General features: G+C 42.6%; 1 long non-coding RNA gene across 1 annotated transcript in view; it reads left to right on the forward strand.

Moving 5' to 3' along the window:
• Positions 1-20,528, forward strand: part of LOC119863631 — a 56,053-nt gene that overhangs the window by 1,307 nt on the left and 34,218 nt on the right. Inside the window, exons 2-5 of the long non-coding RNA XR_006277928.1 lie at positions 341-648; positions 1,543-1,785; positions 5,785-5,840; positions 14,846-18,704. This is a non-coding gene — a long non-coding RNA (uncharacterized LOC119863631). The remainder of the gene's footprint in view (positions 1-340; positions 649-1,542; positions 1,786-5,784; positions 5,841-14,845; positions 18,705-20,528) is intronic.

Below are 20,528 nucleotides of genomic sequence, written 5' to 3' on the forward strand. Positions count from 1 at the left end.
GCTAATGCAGTACTAAGCAGGGATAAAGTTCTTGCCATACCACCCAACAGTTGCGTGGGACACTCTGCCAAGTTATTGTTAATTGTAAAGCACAAGCAGGCTTTGCAATCCATCTTAATTGTCATACTTACTTCAGGTTTTGTGATAAGGCTAGATGTTCTGTTTAAAGTGACAGTGTTGACAAGGGGAAAGGGTGTGGGCCTGAGCTTGTGGTTCTAGAGGGGTTATATGTTCTGACCTGCCGTAGGTTGATATGGACAGTCTGCAAGGGGATTTTAGTTGTCATGGGGTCCCCAGGCAGTTGAATAGAGTGACTGTCTGTCCTGCTTTTTCCTGTTAGGATCCTGACACGTGGAGCATTGATGAACTCAGCATAACGTTGAATAGGAGCTTTTTGGCAGCTGAGACACAAGGGCTAAGCTGCAGGTCAGAGATAACACTAGTGCAGATCTCCTCATGCACACAGTTAGTAGCATGCTTTCTTCCCTCCTGAGTGCAGGAAATAGCTCATGTTAAATACGTTCACTTTTCAGTTTTCCTTTCTTCTAAAATGGAGCTTGACAGATTGGGCTTTTCAGCTCCCCCTTTTTTTCACCACCTCTGCTTTTTACCTCAGAAATACTCTTCAGGAAGCAGGAGTTAATCTTGGTGAGGAAACGATAAGGTGATACTTGATTTTTCAGGGGAAAGCAGAAGGATATGACTGCTTAGTAACTGCACAGAAACGTACAGGCCTCTCTTTTTAAGGCTTCCCTTTGCTTTTCCTTTCACATCCCTTAAAGTTGAGAACTGCAGCAGACTGAAGGCCTGCTTTGGTGGGATGCAAGAATAGTTTAAATAGCATCTAGAATAGGAAGGAAGTGTTAGGAAGGTACATTGATAAAACAGCTTCCCTGTACTTTTCTATCAGCTAGTAGGATCAGGTGAATTGGGTTGTTAGTTTCCCTACTTTGATGCATCCTGGCTGGCACAGAAATGTGTCTTTTGAAGTTGTTTCATACTCAGCCAAGTTTTTCACATGATTCCAAATACTGGATAACAAAGAGAGAGAACATGAACATTGTCTTTATTAAATGATGTCAAGCCAGCATCCTGTATATGGAGACAATGTAAAAGTTTTTGTTTGTTTTTGGCATTAGAATTAAACCTGTCTTAAAATGCTTACATTAAAAGGCCTTGAATATGACAGAAATTTGGAAGCTTATTCTTTAATATGTATATGTGTTGCTCATGAAGGATAACAATCGAGGCCCTCACCAGTGTGCTATAATCATGCCATGGAGAGATCACCTCTAGAGGTGAGGCGGTTCACTTATTCTCAGTGCCCATTTAGTCCTTGGTCTTTTTGCTAAGACTGACAGCAAGAATGTTAGTTAGGAGTAATTATGATAGTGGATTTTCTATTGACCCCTGTCAAGTGGGAGCTGGACTGAGACCACCAAATTCATTTAACTGAACATGGTGTTGGACTACTAAGAAAAGTGAAACTATTGGTAAGTTCTCCCTGCTATATACCCAAATGTATTCTTTTCTTCCCTACAGGCTCAACTCTGTCTCCTGTACCTGCGTGCAACAGTGCCTTTCTCTGTAAATAGTCCCATTAATTTCAATGGGGCTACTCACAGAGGAGAGCACAGATCAGCATAAATAAGAGTGGAAGAACCGGGCCCTGACCCTGCAGGCTTTTCCACATGGATGGATTCCTGCACCCATGTTTAGAGCTCTGTTGACTTCATTGGGTCACTGTGCTGAACAGCTTGCAGGCTAAGACCTAATAATGTGTATGTATGTGCGTGTATTGTTCCCATTGATATCAATAGGAGTGATGTGGGAACAGGGAGAGGAGAATGGACATAATACTGTATTAGCTACAGTTCTGATCATCTTTTGATACTTGGATTTATTTTACTATTTGCCAATGAATGGCTTGGACAGGTTTTTTTTCTGCCCTCTGCCCTTTGCTCTCACTTTCTTTGATTTGTAAGAAAAAGAAAATGGGTGGGAAAAAATGACTCAGGAACTATTAACTCTTACTTTTATGTCTTGTATATGTAAAGTGAATAGGTTGAAGACTGTGATCCATAGATGAAGTGCTTCTATTCTTTTCTTAGAGTAACTTTTATTCCTGTGATTGGTTTACTCTGAGGGGAGGAAGAGGCAGAGAGTACAACAGTTTATGCTGTTTTATATACAAGGACTAATTTCCAATTGCTTTAGGGTGGCTTCAGTTTTTCCTTGGAAAGCAGCATTGGGAGCTCTATGTACTTTTCTGGTTAACATGTGAATCATTCTCAAGTTTATATTAAAAAAGCTATGATAGTGCTAATATTACCACAGAGCTGAGCTTGGCCCTTTCATTCCAGAGGTTAAGTCACTGGACAGAGAATTGGAGGATCTGGCTTTTGTTTCCAGCTCTGTTGCAACTTCCTATATGACCTTGGGCAAGTCTCTTAATCTCACTCTATCTCAAAGCTTTCATCTGTATCATGGGGAAAACAATACTTGCCAACATCTCAAGGAGGGTTGGGAGGATATATTAAAGAATGTCGGTGAGGTGCTCACCAGAGAAAACCCCATAAAATAAATAAATTTCATAGATCTCATGACACAGTACCTCTCCTTGACTGAGTTTGTAAATATGGGTCTCAAATGGTTAATGATAGAAGAAAGCCTAACTTACATGAATCAGTCAGTGTCTGGTGAGTGTAAGCCTGAATTGGGCAAGGAATTTTCTAGTAAAGTAATAAAGAAGGGGAAAAATGCAATGAGTTTTGTAAACAGATGTCGATGAATGCACGCAGAAAGAGCATGTCTGAGAAATCCTAAAACATGACATTAGGTTAGGACAAAACAACATTAAAGACTTAGATGCCACATGGTGGAATTATACTAGATTTTGAATCTGTGTGTAAGAATGCAGACTTTGTTAGTTTTATAGATGTTGATGAAGAAAGTATATTTAATAAACCTGTTGAGAAAGAGGAACTTGTATTGAGATGAGCTTTTCAATTAAATAACTCACTTTAATTCACGGAACATAGCAGATGACTGTCAGTTCAAGAAAGCACATGACCAAATTGCTTAGAAATGCTGGAATGTGCACAAGCGTGCACACGCGTGCGCGCACACACACACACGCACACACACGTGTGAGAGACAGCTCACTTCGCTTTCATTAGGGAGATGGACCAATCTATTTGCTTAAGAGAACTGTGCTAAGAAGCATCAATGTTTGGCATCCTTTTGCAGCACTAAATCTACTAATAAATACAGGAAAATCTAAGACCTTTATTGTAAGTAAAACAGGCTGTCCATATCTAGAAAACAGAATGTAAGCTCTTTGGGCTACATGCTGTAGTTAGTTACTGTTAGGGGAAGAAAGAAAGTTGTACACTATGAAATCCAAGATCAGGAAGCCCCAAGTAAATAAAAACTATCTAAGGCTCTTTGTTACTGGTATTTACCAATTTTCATGCAATTTCCCCAGTTTTTGAAAGAGTCAGTATTCAGGTTTTACCCATTTTTCACCCGAACGTTGGCTTTTCTGGGGCCTGAGAATTTTTTTGCAGGGGAAGTGGGTGGGCCACGTTGAAGGCCTGGGGTCAGGAGGAGGCTCTACCAGCAGGGGGTCAGTACTCAAGAGTTGCAGCTTTCTGCTCCCCTCCTGACCCTGGCCCTTCAGTTGGGCCCTGTTCACTTCCTCTGTGTAGTGGGGGAGAGAGACAGGCCAGGAGTAAGGCCCCAGCAGCTGAGACCACCAGACTGCTGCAGAGAATGGAAGGCTTTCTCAACTGCTACATGGTGAGTAGCACCCTTTCCTCCCTGTATGGGTACTGGGCCCCCTCCCTCCAATGCCCTTCATTTTTGTTTTTACTGATTTCCCCCACAACTCTAGGTTTTTGCAATTTTTAAATAAAACCTGATACACTTGTGGGAGATTAAAACAAACAAAAAAACCCTGAAAATGAAGGGCCTTAAAAATGTCTAAACAGCAGTCAAAAGAGCATCCTAAATTATTACTGCTTCAATCAATATTAAATTGTGGGGCACTGGTCTGGGAAAACGGTGGTAGATGGTCAATGGTATGCAAGAGTTAGGAACCTGTAAATGCATCCATTTCTTCACCCAGTTCTTTTATCAAAAATCTTTTACCTACTCTTATCTGAACAATAACATTTTGTTTAACCTATGAGAATATTTCTGAGGAGAAAATGCCCCAAGCTCATATTATTTTGTATGAAAAGAGTGGTGAAGCTTTACAGATAGAAATATAAGGACCCTGCCCACAAAGAGCTTACAATCTGAATTTTAGATATGGCCTAATGAGAGAGGGTAACGAACAGTAGAGAGGGACTGATGGATGGTAATGGAATCATATGGTTAGTCAGTTTAGGCATGCTTGCATCTTGACGGTTCAATTATGGTTTATGTATGTATCTTTATAATGTGAAGAGAATGACTGTTTCTCTCTGTCAGGTTGATGTGCAGAGCATCTGTTCCCTAGAAGTGAGTGGGCGAACTGGCTCGGTTGACTATATACACTCTTTAGTAATCCTGATACTATTACTTTTCTTTCTTCAAAGCCTGCTGCCTTATCTTCCCTGCAGGTGTATCAAATGCACATGGTGGACCAAGTTTTACCCTCAGCTGTACTGGATTCCAGTGACTTATTGCAGTTACTCCAGATTTACATGATGCAGCTGAGAACAGTATTTGTCCCATTTTGTTGATAGAAAAAGGGGATACATTCGATGGGACATATTCTGATCTTGTTAAGTTTGTCTGGAGTAATTGCATTTCTTCTAAAGAACTTTTTGCATTTGCAAAGGTGAAAACAAGATCAGAATATATCTCTAAGTCTCTGTATCCCAAAATAAGAAAAATGAATTCAGAAGACACATGGGGCTGGGATCCTGATGAGAGATCGGAATTTGTTAATGGATGATCTATAACTTTTGTAACTCAAGAGCAGATCCATGCTATTGAACATTGCTTTGGAACAAGATCATTTACTATTTCATTACTTTGAAGTAATTCATGAGGTCAGTGGTTCTTACAGAAAAGTGCAGAGTGCATTCCTGCAGTCTCCCAAATCCTAGAATGTCTACTGGTCCCCATTGGGCGCACAATACATTATAATGGACAATCCTTGTGGACCTGCTGGAATGGACCTCTCATGAGTGCAGATGTGGATAAGCTCAAACATAAATAGGAAGCAGCATTTCCTCTGCATTGTCTGAAGTTAGTGTATTTGTTCAAGAAAAATAATAATCCAGATAGATGAATCCCAGTTTTCCATATCTAAAAAGTGGACCTTTGACCCAACACTGTTATGTCTAAATTACAATTCTTAATATTCAGATAGACAGAGTGTCAATATAGTCAGAATAGGGCCCTACAGGCTAAAATATGTTAAGGGTTCAGATCTCTTTAAATAAGTCTATCCTGATTTGTTTGTTCTTTCAGTTGAAACAACTGGATGGAATGTGTGTGTGTGTGCGGGGGGGGGGGGGAAGGGTATCAGAAATGTCGGATTCTAAAGGGAAAGACAGAGGGGAGAGTGCCTCTCTTGGAAATACTTTAATCTGCTGACAATTAAATAGCAGTACCAACACCTCTCAGGGCTATGAGGTATGACAAAATAACTCTCAGCAGCAGTAGCATTGCTGTACTTCATTCACTGGTGCTCTTAAACCTGGTGAGTTTTATGAGGGGCATAATCTACATTTGTTTCACACATGGAATATACTTTTCTAATTCCTTGTTTGTTTACTATTTCGTTAGCTTTAAAGAAGGACAAAAGAAGGAGAAAGATCCCTCAAATGATGGAGAGGAAATGGGTGAGTGTGAGAGACCTTCACAATTAAATCAATCTAAGCTTAAAAAAACCCCAATGAATTTGTTTTTGTGTGCAATGCTAGTTGCCTTGCCAGTCTGAAGCTGGCACTGTGGGTTTGCTGTAATCACTGAGCTGAGAAAAAGAGACAGTCTTTTTTTTTTTTTTTTTTTTGTCATGACAAAGTCAAGCAAGACTTAAGAAGTCGCATGCATAACACTTTCCTTGCTGCTTTCAACTGCCAATCTTTGTTTCTGGCTTCCAAATGCTTGTCCCCTCACCACTCCAAATTTTATTTTTGACCTTCTGTTACGACTATGATTTAAATATCAGTATTCATTTGGAAAATACTTCCTTTAAAAAAGGGGTTTTGGTTAGAGTCAATTAAATGCGTAAGTATGCATGTGGATTATTTTCCTGAGGCTGTCCCTGTCTTTTTTTTTTTTTTTTTTTTGTCCCGTGTATTATTTCTCATTCTGAGCCAGTTGTCAAGTAGATGGGTGGTACAGATTCAGAATGGCATCTTAAGTTCAGTACAGCATGACACATTGGCAAATTTCCAGAATCAAATTTTTTGGACACTGTGCAATATACTGCGGAGTGACGAGTTCAGCGTGGAGTCGCTACATAAAGTAGCTCAAAGAAAAATAGAAACAAAAATAGAGGAGGGAAGAAACAACAAGATGACAGACAGAAATACAGGGGGAAAATTACCTTCAGCCAACCAATCAAGAATAGAATATTTTCATCCTTGGTACCAATACTTCTATTGCACTGAAACAACAGCTTCAGAAGGCCTGTGGCATCAACTATTTTATGTATGGTTGTTTGTAGACCAGATAATGAGATCACCAAAACTGTGACTGTTGCCAGTCAGCCAGCACATTTGAGCTGCTAATTTGTTCCCAACTTGAGTCTTATAGCCCCATACTATAATCTGGCCCTAACGGTGGAAAATTTATCCACAACCTCTCTGAAGTGCGATGATGTAGTTAAAGCATTGGACTGTGAGTTATTAGAGCTGGGTTCTATTCCCAGCTCTGTCATTGATTTCCTATGTGACTGAGCCTATCACTCCATCTCTTGATGACTTAAGTTTCTTGGGGACTATAGTGCTTGCACACCTTTGTATGGTGCTTTGAGATCCTTAGATGGAAGGTGCAATAAAAGTGCAATGTGTTATTAAAGTCAGACTTGTGGGAGTAGTAGACTGATCTGCAAAAGGATTCACCTACCTAATTTGTGCCTGGGGCCCATGATTTTTACATAACTTACGATGACCACATTGTGCACATATCATATCATAGAATCATAGAATCATAGAATATCAGGGTTGGAAGGGACCCCAGAAGGTCATCTAGTCCAACCCCCTGCTCAAAGCAGGACCAAGTCCCAGTTAAATCATCCTAGCCAGGGCTTTGTCAAGCCTGACCTTAAAAACCTCCAAGGAAGGAGATTCTACCACCTCCCTAGGCAACGCATTCCAGTGTTTCACCACCCTTTTAGTGAAAAAGTTTTTCCTAATATCCAATCTAAACCTCCCCCATTGCAACTTGAGACCATTACTCCTCGTTCTGTCATCTGCTACCATTGAGAACAGTCTAGAGCCATCCTCTTTGAAACCCCCTTTCAGGTAGTTGAAAGCAGCTATCAAATCCCCCCTCATTCTTCTCTTCTGCAGACTAAACAATCCCAGCTCCCTCAGCCTCTCCTCGTAAGTCATGTGCTCTAGACCCCTAATCATTTTTGTTGCCCTTCGCTGTACTCTTTCCAATTTATCCACATCCTTCTTGTAGTGTGGGGCCCAAAACTGGACACAGTACTCCAGATGAGGCCTCACCAGTGTCGAATAGAGGGGAACGATCACGTCCCTCGATCTGCTCGCTATGCCCCTACTTATACATCCCAAAATGCCATTGGCCTTCTTGGCAACAAGGGCACACTGCTGACTCATATCCAGCTTCTCGTCAACTGTCACCCCTAGGTCCTTTTCCGCAGAACTGCTGCCGAGCCATTCGGTCCCTAGTCTGTAGCGGTGCATTGGATTCTTCCATCCTAAGTGCAGGACCCTGCACTTATCCTTATTGAACCTCATTAGATTTCTTTTGGCCCAATCTTCCAATTTGTCTAGGTCCTTCTGTATCCTATCCCTCCCCTCCAGCGTACCTACCACTCCTCCCAGTTTAGTATCATACGCAAATTTGCTGAGAGTGCAATCCACACCATCCTCCAGATCATTTATGAAGATATTGAACAAAACGGGCCCCAGGACCGACCCCTGGGGCACTCCACTTGACACCGGCTGCCAACTAGACATGGAGCCATTGATCACTACCCGTTGAGCCCGACAATCTAGCCAGCTTTCTACCCACCTTATAGTGCATTCATCCAGCCCATACTTCCTTAACTTGCTGACAAGAATGCTGTGGGAGACCGTGTCAAAAGCTTTGCTAAAGTCAAGAAACAATACATCCGCTGCTTTCCCTTCATCCACAGAACCAGTAATCTCATCATAAAAGGCGATTAGATTAGTCAGGCATGACCTTCCCTTGGTGAATCCATGCTGACTGTTCCTGATCACTTTCCTCTCCTCTAAGTGCTTCAGGATTGATTCTTTGAGGACCTGCTCCATGATTTTTCCAGGGACTGAGGTGAGGCTGACCGGCCTGTAGTTCCCAGGATCCTCCTTCTTCCCTTTTTTAAAGATGGGCACTACATTAGCCTTTTTCCAGTCATCCGGGACTTCCCCCGTTCGCCACGAGTTTTCAAAGATAATGGCCAAGGGCTCTGCAATCACAGCCGCCAATTCCCTCAGCAATGCCCAACTCTGAAAAAAGTATTAAGGAATGTGAAATCATCATAACTAAATGTATTAGAACAAAGTCTCTGCAGAAAATTGTTGCTAAACTGAGGTTAATGAGTTTGGCACAAGCAGAGAATATGTGCGTGAAGTCAGTTAAAAGGGAATACGGGCATACAATGAAAATGGCAACCTGCTGGGAGTGTGTGTCTGCATGTGCCTGAATTAAGAGAGATGAATGGGGAGAAGACATGTCAATAAACTGAGAAGCTTCTGGAAGATGCATGAGGTTATAATAAAAGAAAAGCACATTGCTCCAGGGAGAGTTAGAGATAATGGCAACTTCCTGAATTCTATGTAGGAAGGAAAGAGATGGCTTCATAGCTGTTTGTGAATGATACAGAAAAGACACTAGTCTAGAAGATACTTCAGGAGGTTTAAGTGGAAGACACTGAGAGCAAGGGTGTCTATGAGAGACGGAACCCTAAAACCTCCCGCTGGTTGGGAGGCATGAGATGCGATGTCCTGAGGTTGGGGGTTCCACGACCACCACTCCCAAGAGGAGAAGGCGGGTGGTGGTGGTCGGGGACTCTCTCCTCCGGGGGACTGAGTCATCTATCTGCCGCCCTGACCGGGAAAACCGAGAAGTCTGCTGCTTGCCAGGGGCTAAGATTCGTGATGTGACGGAGAGACTGCCGAGACTCATCAAGCCCTCGGATCGCTACCCCTTCCTGCTTCTCCACGTGGGCACCAATGACACTGCCAAGAATGACCTTGAGCGGATCACTGCGGACTACGTGGCTCTGGGAAGAAGGATAAAGGAGTTGGAGGCGCAAGTGGTGTTCTCGTCCATCCTCCCCGTGGAAGGAAAAGGCCTGGGTAGGGACCGTCGAATCGTGGAGGTCAACGAATGGCTACGCAGGTGGTGTCGGAGAGAAGGCTTTGGATTCTTTGACCATGGGATGGTGTTCCATGAAGGAGGAGTGCTGGGCAGAGACGGGCTCCATCTTACGAAGAGAGGGAAGAACATCTTTGCCAGCAGGCTGGCTAACCTAGTGAGGAGGGCTTTAAACTAGGTTCACCGGGGGAAGGAGACCAAAGCCCTGAGGTAAGTGGGAAAGTGGGATACCGGGAGGAAGCACAGGCAGGAATGTCTGAGAGGGGAGGGCTCCTGCCTCATACTGGGAATGAGGGGCGATCAACAGGTTATCTCAAGTGCTTATATACAAATGCACAAAGCCTTGGAAACAAGCAGGGAGAACTGGAGGTCCTGGTGATGTCAAGGAATTATGACGTGATTGGAATAACAGAGACTTGGTGGGATAACTCACATGACTGGAGTACAGTCATGGATGGTTATAAACTGTTCAGGAAGGACAGGCAGGGCAGAAAAGGTGGGGGAGTAGCACTGTATGTAAGGGAGCAGTATGACTGCTCAGAGCTCCGGTACGAAACTGTGGAAAAACCTGAGTGTCTCTGGATTAAGTTTAGAAGTGTGTGCAACAAGAGTGATGTCATGGTGGGAGTCTGCTATAGACCACCGGACCAGGGGGATGAGGTGGATGAGGCTTTCTTCCGGCAACTCACGGAAGCTACTAGATCGCATGCCCTGATTCTCATGGGTGACTTTAATTTTCCTGATATCTGCTGGGAGAGCAATACAGCGGTGCATAGACAATCCAGGAAGTTTTTGGAAAGCGTAGGGGACAATTTCCTGGTGCAAGTGCTAGGGGAGCCAACTAGGGGGAGCGCTTTTCTTGACCTGCTGCTCACAAACCGGGTAGAATTAGTGGGGGAAGCAAAAGTGGATGGGAATCTGGGAGGCAGTGACCATGAGTTGGTTGAGTTCAGGATCCTGACGCAGGGAAGAAAGGTAAGCAGCAGGATACGGACCCTGGACTTCAGGAAAGCAGACTTTGACTCCCTCAGGGAACAGATGGCCAGGATCCCCTGGGGGACTAACATGAAAGGGAAGGGAGTCCAGGAGAGCTGGCTGTATTTCAAGGAATCCCTGTTGAGGTTACAGGGACAAACCATCCCGATGAGTCGAAAGAATAGTAAATATGGCAGGCGACCAGCTTGGCTTAATGGTGAAATCCTAGCGGATCTTAAACATAAAAAAGAAGCTTACAAGAAGTGGAAGCTTGGACATATGACCAGGGAAGAGTATAAAAATATTGCTCGGGCATGTAGGAAAGATATCAGGAGGGCCAAATCGCACCTGGAGCTGCAGCTAGCAAGAGATGTCAAGAGTAACAAGAAGGGTTTCTTCAGGTATGTTGGCAACAAGAAAAAAGCCAAGGAAAGTGTGGGCCCCTTACTGAATGAGGGAGGCAAGCTAGTGACAGAGGATGTGGAAAAAGCTAATGTACTCAATGCTTTTTTTGCCTCTGTTTTCACTAACAAGGTCAGCTCCCAGACTGCTGTGCTGGGCAACACAAAATGGGGAACAGATGGCCAGCCCTCTGTAGAGATAGAGGTGGTTAGGGACTATTTAGAAAAGCTGGACGTGCACAAGTCCATGGGGCCGGACGAATTGCATCCGAGAGTGCTGAAGGAATTGGCGGCTGTGATTGCAGAGCCCTTGGCCATTATCTTTGAAAACTCGTGGCGAACGGGGGAAGTCCCGGATGACTGGAAAAAGGCTAATGTAGTGCCCATCTTTAAAAAAGGGAAGAAGGAGGATCCTGGGAACTACAGGCCGGTCAGCCTCACCTCAGTCCCTGGAAAAATCATGGAGCAGGTCCTCAAAGAATCAATCCTGAAGCACTTAGAGGAGAGGAAAGTGATCAGGAACAGTCAGCATGGATTCACCAAGGGAAGGTCATGCCTGACTAATCTAATCGCCTTTTATGATGAGATTACTGGTTCTGTGGATGAAGGGAAAGCAGTGGATGTATTGTTTCTTGACTTTAGCAAAGCTTTTGACACGGTCTCCCACAGCATTCTTGTCAGCAAGTTAAGGAAGTATGGGCTGGATGAATGCACTATAAGGTGGGTAGAAAGCTGGCTAGATTGTCGGGCTCAACGGGTAGTGATCAATGGCTCCATGTCTAGTTGGCAGCCGGTGTCAAGTGGAGTGCCCCAGGGGTCGGTCCTGGGGCCCGTTTTGTTCAATATCTTCATAAATGATCTGGAGGATGGTGTGGATTGCACTCTCAGCAAATTTGCGGATGATACTAAACTGGGAGGAGTGGTAGATACGCTGGAGGGGAGGGATAGGATACAGAAGGACCTAGACAAATTGGAGGATTGGGCCAAAAGAAATCTAATGAGGTTCAATAAGGATAAGTGCAGGGTCCTGCACTTAGGATGGAAGAATCCAATGCACCGCTACAGACTAGGGACCGAATGGCTCGGCAGCAGTTCTGCGGAAAAGGACCTAGGGGTGACAGTGGACGAGAAGCTGGATATGAGTCAGCAGTGTGCCCTTGTTGCCAAGAAGGCCAATGGCATTTTGGGATGTATAAGTAGGGGCATAGCGAGCAGATCGAGGGACGTGATCGTTTCCCTCTATTCGACACTGGTGAGGCCTCATCTGGAGTACTGTGTCCAGTTTTGGGCCCCACACTACAGGAAGGATGTGGATAAATTGGAAAGAGTACAACGAAGGGCAACGAAAATGATTAGGGGTCTAGAGCACATGACTTATGAGGAGAGGCTGAGGGAGCTGGGATTGTTTAGTCTGCAGAAGAGAAGAATGAGGGGGGATTTGATAGCTGCTTTCAACTACCTGAAAGGGGGTTTCAAAGAGGATGGCTCTAGACTGTTCTCAATGGTAGCAGATGACAGAACGAGGAGTAATGGTCTCAAGTTGCAATGGGGGAGGTTTAGATTGGATATTAGGAAAAACTTTTTCACTAAGAGGGTGGTGAAACACTGGAATGCGTTACCTAGGGAGGTGGTAGAATCTCCTTCCTTAGAGGTTTTTAAGGTCAGGCTTGACAAAGCCCTGGCTGGGATGATTTAACTGGGACTTGGTCCTGCTTTGAGCAGGGGGTTGGACTAGATGACCTTCTGGGGTCCCTTCCAACCCTGATATTCTATGATTCTATGATTCTATCCCAGACTTGCCAGGAGACTTTGGGGATCAAATCCATGATGCAATCCAGAGCGAATGTTCAGTCAAGTAGAAGAGATGCTCTTGCACTGTTGCTTTTGTATTGTGAGGGTAAAAGGTAGGCCACAGCTGGGATTTAATAGGACCTGTTAGTTCCTAGTGGACAGTGAACCAGGAGTCACAGTGAGGGGTGCCAAGGGAACCAACTGAGCTTCCATTTCTGAAAGTTTTTCACCTGCTTGGTGACTGTGAAAGGCCATTGAGACAGTGAGGGGAAGTAGAGAGAAGGCTGAGACTGGTAGACTTCATCACCCCCATTCAGCTTTCCTGAATCTGGGGATGAGTATTTTTGAGAGCATCCAGTTTTCCCCTCTTGTTGGACTCATCCTTCTACAGCTCCTCCAGAATGTTCTTTTGGTCCCAAAGAAGGCTTCCTCTGTGGCATGGGCCATTCAGTGCTTGTTTTGAGCCAGCCAGATGGGGTTGCACAAGGCATTTTTCTTCTATGAGGGGCTGATCATGTTGCTCTCTTACCCATACTTTGTGAGGGTAAAAGGAGGGGATCTCTACAGTACTGCCAATTCCTGCCAAACCAAGAGCTTGGGCCCAAAATAAATTTTATCACTGAAATAAGACCATATGAAGTTTTAACTTTCTTCACAGTTAGAGAAATCATTCCTATAGAATATTTTACATGGGGTTGGATGATGTAGGTGTCATTGCTATGAGCCTGAAGTGCAATATGTTAGGTCCCAGTCCAGCAGATCAGTTAAGCAGATACTTAACTTTAAGCATGTGAGTAGATCCATTGAAAAATGGAGACTATAGGTATTTAACCAAAAGTAATTTAGAGGCCTCTAAGCAATCTTTGCTAATGGGTTTTGAGTCGTATCTTTAGTTTACTACAAATATTGGTCTTCCATTTTATTTTGTTGGAGGAGAGGTATTGGTATGTATGGGCTCTTTTTCCCCTCTCTTTTTAAGGTGTTCTGTAGTATTTTAAATAATGTTTTGATGTCGAGAAAAATGTATTATTAAAACAAACAAAGAATGTGTCACTAGTCCCCAGGCCAGGGGTGGGCAACTAGTGGCACCTGGACTGCCATATCAGTTTATTTGGCTTGCCCACAGTCTTTTAGTAAAGCTGCTGCTGCCTCAGATTGCTCTGCTCGGCTCTGCTTCCCTATCAACAGAGGCTGTGACTCCACCCACCCCACACGCTCCATTTACTGCCTCCCTATTGGTTGATTGTTTGGGAGCTGAGAGCTTCTGGCTAGGCCCACCCAGCAATGGGCAGCTTGGGGAGCATCTCTGCCAATGAGAAGGAAGTAACCAGAGCTGGGTGGTGTAATGGTGGAGTCCCTTTCCGATTGGCATAATGGAGGGGTGGCCAAGCCAAATCTGAGTGGCATTGTGATCCGGTACATGGGGTCTAGCTCCCAGTCCTGGACTCCACCCCACATGGCAGAGCCTATGTCCGTGGGGAAATAGAGTGGAGGCAGAGACTGGGAGCAGCAGAGAAAAAACATTAAGATGTTCTGATGTTTTGTTTTCATGTATTAATTCTCTGCACATCGGCAGAGAATTAAACCGTTTTGTTTAAACCCTTTTTAAGGTTGTGCAATAAGGGGTTTTATATTTAAGAACTTCAGTTTTGCACTGTTAATTCATGGTTAAGTGTTTGTTAACTTGCCATACTGTAGCAAACATTTTTGAGTTTTGTAATAAGTAGCCACTTTAATAAAAAAAAAAAAAGAAAAAAAAGTATGGTCTGCCAAAGGGTTTAGTGGATTTTATGGCCCTGTGCTTCCTTAAAGTTGCCCATCCTTGCCCTAATCAATCTTAGAGCAATCAGAGTGAGGCATTGTATTCTGCAGAAGATGAGGATTGATAAAGTCACTGCTGGCCCATGTGTGTATATATATATATATATATGTTTTAGCAGTACTATGCTTCCACTTCTCTGGCCCTCTCTAGTCGCCCGTGGAGTTAAAGTTTCAGTGAGGATCAATGCCTGATGCACTCACAATTGTGGAAACACACGTAATTTTAAAAACTATCTTAAAATATCAATATTCATTTTAATGGTTAACACTTTCTGAGTTTCTCTCTCTCTCTCTCTCTCTCTCTCTCTCTCTCTCTTTTACAGTCATATGAAGGCCAGTCCTACCGGAAAGCCCTGCTTTAAAAGAAGAAATTATTCAGACTAAAGGAGTGGTTTTCCTAAGCAACCAGATCAAAGTGAAAACTCTCAGAATAGCTCACTCACAGGTTTCCTTTTGCACACAGGTTCATCAAGAGTGTCAGACACTTGGTGGACAGTTCATATTCCTCTGACAAACTAAAATTTGGTGGGAAACTTCACAGGAACCCACGGTATCAGTAAGCTCTGAAAATATCTTGGGATCTCTCTTCTTTTTAAAAAAGACTTTAAAAATAATTTGGTGGATCTCTAATCTAGTTATCTGCTGTAACTACAATATACTGTGTATGTCTGACTCCCACAGACGAAGGCCTCTGTTTCCTTTCTGCCAGTACCTTAGTATCTGCCTTGCCCAGGAGTCTGCTGATGAAGACTTCCTGTTTGTTTTGAGTCACTGTTGGAGTGATAAATATACTTCAGCTTTCTCCTCAGAGAGGAAAGAAACCAGCTGCCCTGAACTAAAGAGAAAATATGTAGAAATTCCACCAAAGGGCCCTGTTATCATGGAGCCTCTATGGAAGCATAAAAAGAAGAAATATAAGCCAGGACAAAGGAAACAATTTACATACTAAAACATCCTTCCACATGAATCGACATAAGTTGTTTTCCTTTAATCATTTATTTTCACTCTATAACTATAATTTAAAATGGATTACAAATAAATAAATAAATGCAGGGGGGTGGCAGGAGGGGGAGAGAACCAACCCCAAAAACATACACTACACAATAATGTTTGGCTGGATAAACAAACAATTATACTTGTGGTTTCTTGATCTGACCACAAGCTTTAAATGACATTTTTTTGCAAGAACCTATAATGCTTCTGGATAAACAATTGTGTTTATATTGTCAGGAGCACCCAGTGCAGTGTTGTGTAATTTCTGTGTGTGATTACCAGGATATAGAATAAATTCCAAAATAAAAGAAAGGAAAGGAAAATGAGATTATTAGGTCATTTTTAATAAAAACAGCATAGTTTGGAATCACTTATAGCTTAATTTGTAATTTTAAAAGAATGCAGCAGTGGCTTTTAAGTTTCTGCAATTATCTTTTCATCTCTTTTTATCCTTTTTTTTCTTTTTTTTTCTTTTTTTTTTTTAATTAGAGATGGGACCCAAACCAAAAACCTGGATCCAAACCCAAGATCCAGGCTCATATCAGAGTTCACAGCTCTAACCTAGTTCTTGAAGAAGTCAGCTCTAAGCACTAGGAACTTCAGCTTTGAATTTTAAACTTCCATGTTCAGAAGCATTTGAATCCAGGTGTTTTGGTTCTGCTGGATATAGGGGTAGAAAGTTTATATCTTCATCAGTGTTTGTGGTCTGGGCCTGTGCCACCCTCTGAAAAATTTAGATGTGTACTGTGTGGGAATGGGGATGGTTAGCCAATGTGCTATGACTGATGATGCTGGGGAGCCCAAAGAACAGCACTGAGAAATAGCGTGGGCTAATGGTTATCGGCACTGGAGTAGGGGTCAGGAGACTTGTGTTCTTCTCCTGGCTCTGCTACAGACCTGTTGTTGAACCTTGGGCAAGTCATTCACCTCTCTGTGCCTCTACACTGCAATTAAACAACTGCAGCTGGCCCATGTCAACTGACTTGGGTTTGTGAGGCTCAGGCTACAGGGCTGTTGAATTGCGAGGAGGGAGGGTCCCAGAGCCCAGGCTCCAGCCTGACCCCAAGTGTCTGCACAACAACTAAGCAGCCCTGTAGCCTGAACCCCATAAGCCGAGTCAGCTGAAATGCATTTATTTGCAGTATAGATGCATCCCCTGTTTCCCCTTCCACCCTTTGTCTGCCTTGTCTATTTAGATTCTAAGCAATTTGCAGCAGGGACTCTGTGTTTCTACAGTGGCTAGCATAATAGGTCCCTGATCTTGGTTGAGGCCTCCAGGCACTACTGTAGTACAAATAATGAATAATAACGAATGAGAAGACATTCCAGGGTCATTGGGTTTGTCCAGTCAGAATCTGCAAGGTGTACACTTCACATTCCAGAATCCCACAAAGTGTCCCTCTCATGGAAGAATCAGAAGGAAACTTTGACCTTCAGATGGTCATTTTCTGCTCTCTCATCTTTTTTTTTTTTTAAGACATGTGACCCTGGATTGCTCATAAGGGGGGATGGGCTTGTGTGTGCAATGTCCACATTATTTAGGAGAATCAGTTTTTATTAAAAAAAAGGCACACAAAAAAGCTCTGCTTTGGCTAAATAATATTTGAATTACCATTACAAGAAAGGAGAACCTTATTTTTCTTATATTTTTCGTATATTTTCCCTTAATTATCACGCGCCCTAAGTATTGGGAAACAATGTACGCGCTCTTGTAATGAACTGCACATATGCATTCCTATAAGGTAAAAGGGTTATGTCCTCTATATCACTCAGTGAAGTTATGTGGAACAAAAATAATCATTTATAAGTGGTTTCAGTTTTACCTTTTTTTATGGTTTACCTCTACTAACTCCTAGTAAAAAATAATTTCTTCTGTTACAGCTGATGAAAAAGATCATTATGGCTTTAAAGCATGAGACTATAAAAAGCTGCAACTAGTTTAGATATCAGTTAGAAGTTAATTCTGAGTCACTGCAATTGAAAACATCAGTTTACAACATTTACTGGGTTGCTATAAAATGTATTCCCCTGTGTTACGTTAAACATGAGAAACTACACCTCAGTGTTTCCATTATTTATATATTTATTCATATCTTGCTGCTTCTGATTCAGCTGTGTAACTGTATGCAAAACAAATAACTACTGGGGAACAGAATAATTTGTATTTTGAGGGGAATAAATATCCTGAAGGATATATTTTTGTGGGTGTGGTGCCACCTATAATGAATCACATGGATTTTGCAGATAAAATATGAGAGAGAAAAAGTAGGTGAGACATTTTGGGCCCAGCAACCTTGACATTGGTCTGTTATGGAAAGGAAATTTTTTGTTTGTTTATTTTTTTAAAAAATCCTCAAACAAATCCACGTCTTAAAACACAATGTGAGGCCCCTAGCATATTTTACAAAGGCCCTGAAAAAGATTTACTATCAGTTCCATACAAATAGAAGGACAATGGGTCAGATCCTGGGGACTGCTTATGCTGCACCCATTACTGCTCGAGGGTAGGAGTATAAAGGTATACTTTATACTTCGGGATGGGGTATAAAGGTAGCTATAAGCCAACTATACATTGCCCTGATCAGTTTCAGGATTGTTAGGTATTGGTCTGGTCTTCACTGCAGGACAGAACAGAGAGACCTGCATTGCCCTACTCCTGGGTGCCTACAGCCTCCAAGGACTGTTCCAGCGGCTAAGGATTGGCTTAAAGTTGTGGCCCCCTGTTCTGGGAGTTAAAAGGAATGGCATAGAAAGTGGCCAGTGAAAGATATTTATTTTTTAAAAGGCTATTCATTGTCCATCAATCTTTCTATTGAAGACTGGAGTTCATGGCAACAAAATAACACATTTCATTTAAGAAACATACACAGCAAAGTCATACATGTGTCTTTTGTGACGAGCCATTTCTGGGAAACTGACATTTTATTCCTCCCCCTCCAGCATCTGTAAATTCATGGAGTGCCCTGCATTTGACTTCTCTTCTGGTGTCCTTCATGTCCTCTACGCAAAAGATTCTCATTTAATGAAAACCATGTCGCTTGTTTCTTTAGTGTGATCCAGAGTTCCTCCTGAATTACCTAGAACTGTAGCTTCTGCTGATGTGAAGACTTCCCGCCTCACGGATAACACGGCATGAATCCCTACATGCTCCAGAGCCTGATTAGCGTGGATCTCCCAGCACACACAAAGGTAACATGAGATACTGTTTTCCTTGGGGATGAGTGACACACATCCCCTTCTTTCCTCTCTTTTTCCCCCCCTGCATTTATTAACTCTAGAATCCAGAACAGCAATGGGCAAATACTGAAAAGTGGGAAGGTGTGTTTGAATCATCACACACTCATGGCTGTTTGAGACCGGTTTAATTTATTTTCCGTGAGTGTTCATGTGATGTTTTATGGGTTTGCAAGGATGTTGGTGGAAAGTCTCCCAAATATTGATGCCAGAAATGTTTGCAGAGCCATCCTGAAAATGACAAATGCGGCCCTTAAGTGGCACAAAGATAGTACAGCAGGGCAGTGAATCTGCCCCAGGGAGCCTCTGAAAAGTCCAGGATGCAGGCTCCTGAAGCTGGCTCTGAGTGACACAAAGCACTTCCACCCCCAGGGCCTGAGTGTGCTGTTTCAGCACTCTGTATCTGCCTATCAAATTAAATCTTGCATGAGTGTGGTAATTATCCATTGCAGTTTGCTATCTCTCTATCTTGGGTATTTATATAGCCTTTTTTACTGTAGTATCTGAATGCCTCACAATCTTGAATGTATTTATCCTCACAGTACCACTGCAAGGTAGGGAAATGCTATTATCCCCACATTTTACATACGGGGAAAGGAGGTGCAGAGAGGATAAGTGATTTGCCCAAGGTCACACAGGAAATCTGTGACAGAACAGGGACCAGATCCCATGCCTTAATAATCCTTCCTCGCCTTCTAGTCTGCCATACTGGCCCAATCCTTCCCACATTTAGGATGAGTCCTTAAATTATTCTTATTTTCAAAAAAGAAAAGCAGTACTTGTGGCACCTTAGAGACTAACAAATTTATTAGAGCATAAGCTTTCGTGAGCTACAGCTCCGATGAAGTGAGCTGTAGCTCATGAAAGCTTATGCTCTAATAAATTTGTTAGTCTCTAAGGTGCCACAAGGACTCCCTTTCTTTTTGCGAATAGAGACTAACATGGCTGCTGCTCTGAAACCTGTCTTATTTTGAAGGCACTGTACAGCCAAAGACAGTAATAGTATACACACATACACACAAACAAAAGAAACATAAATAGTTGATCTAATATATTAAAAGTAAAAATAATACTAAAAATTAAGAAGCCTTCTATCTCTTATGATCACAGTGTTTGCCTTAGTGAGTGGGAGCCATTTTCATCGGGACTAGTCATATGTTTTTGTTTTTCTTTTCTTTCTTTGGTGGAGAAGTTTTCTAAGGTATTTTTCAAACTTTCCAGTTTAGCAAAGTGTTGGCTCAGATTGAAAAAGAGAACTGGGCACTAGGTCACAGGCAGAATTAGGTTTGCACTAGTGGAGGAGGCAGGTTGCTGACACAGCTACAATCAGACAAAAACATTTCAAACTTCTGGCTTTGTACTTCTCAAATGCCTCTCTTAGAAAATCGCTTAAGTTGTTATTAACATCCACCACCCACCTTCCCTTTCTGGTCCTGACATTGTGTAATAATAGATAATGTTGACATATGTTCCCTGCTGGTCAGAAATACTATACTTCTGTGAAAGGTAAAATTTTCAAGCAATGACAAAATGTATTTTACTTGGATAGAACATTAATTATTGGCCTAATCTCACAATGTGGGATGTGGGGTAAAAGTTTTAATGTTTTAGTTGTGGGAGAGAGTTTGTTGGGACAGTGAAAGCATCAGTATGGGGTGTATTTAGTTTTTGCCATTTCTAGAGGTACTGGCTTTGTATCAAACTCTTGTGTCCTTAGGAATTTAAAAGAAACATTCCCAGTATGTATGAGGAACAGCTGTCTATGTACTCAGTGCAACT

The sequence above is a fragment of the Dermochelys coriacea genome, chromosome 11, assembly GCF_009764565.3.
Source record: "Dermochelys coriacea isolate rDerCor1 chromosome 11, rDerCor1.pri.v4, whole genome shotgun sequence".
NCBI classification, from domain to species: Eukaryota; Metazoa; Chordata; order Testudines; family Dermochelyidae; genus Dermochelys; species Dermochelys coriacea.